Below are 825 nucleotides of genomic sequence, written 5' to 3'. Positions count from 1 at the left end.
AGGGACCTCAGGTTCCCAGGCGAGGTCGCATCAGGACATGTTACGCAATCTTCTGGTGGGAACTAAATTCTTTCTGGTGGGAACCAGCTGAAGGGACTTCCCCTTCCAGGCGGGGCTAAATCAGAGCAGGCTCTGAGATCTCAGTCGATGTTCACTTGAGTCGACCAGGGACAGCTCCTGTATGCTGGTTCAGCCTCCTAATGATAGACAGTCTTTTCATGTAGCATTTTGCAGCATGGTTATCATGTATATACATAGGCATGTTGCTTGCACATCTCTCTCTTAAACCATAGTTTTCGTTGCACATCATATGACATTACTTGGAGAGAAAGTAATAAGTCATAAGGTAATATTCTTCACTCAAAGCAGTTTCAAAAGCATTGCATAAGCATTTGCTTAATATTTTCATTCCATTATAATGTCATCTTATAATGACTGAAAAATAAAAAGGACAACAAGAAGAAAAGGAGCGCTTCATTCTCTTAAACATTCTTTAAACTTGGTCGATTTCTTATCAGTTGTCAATTTCCGTACTTATCTTTGTAAGGCTTTTCATAAGGCATTGACTTTGGCATGTACTTGTAACCGATATTATTATTTATCTTAGTTTACCCATGGCTCAGGATTTGTGGAGCTGGCTTCTTATTACATTAAGATCCCTTTGTTCCCCTCTAGTGGTCGAATTAGGAATTTGTCTCAGGACTTAAACCATCCAATTCCATTTTCTCAATTTTGTGCTTAATCACCTGCCTGACGAGGCGCGTTACCTTGACACCCCCTCCTTGGTTTAAGGACTGTCAGAAGGCTCCCCGGGCAAGTCCCCAC

This window comes from Hippocampus comes, unplaced genomic scaffold (assembly GCF_001891065.2).
Source record: "Hippocampus comes isolate QL1 unplaced genomic scaffold, H_comes_QL1_v1.1 scaffold2552, whole genome shotgun sequence".
Taxonomy (NCBI): Eukaryota; Metazoa; Chordata; class Actinopteri; order Syngnathiformes; family Syngnathidae; genus Hippocampus; species Hippocampus comes.
The sequence above is the reverse complement of the archived record's forward strand: the minus strand, read 5'-3'. Positions refer to the sequence as shown.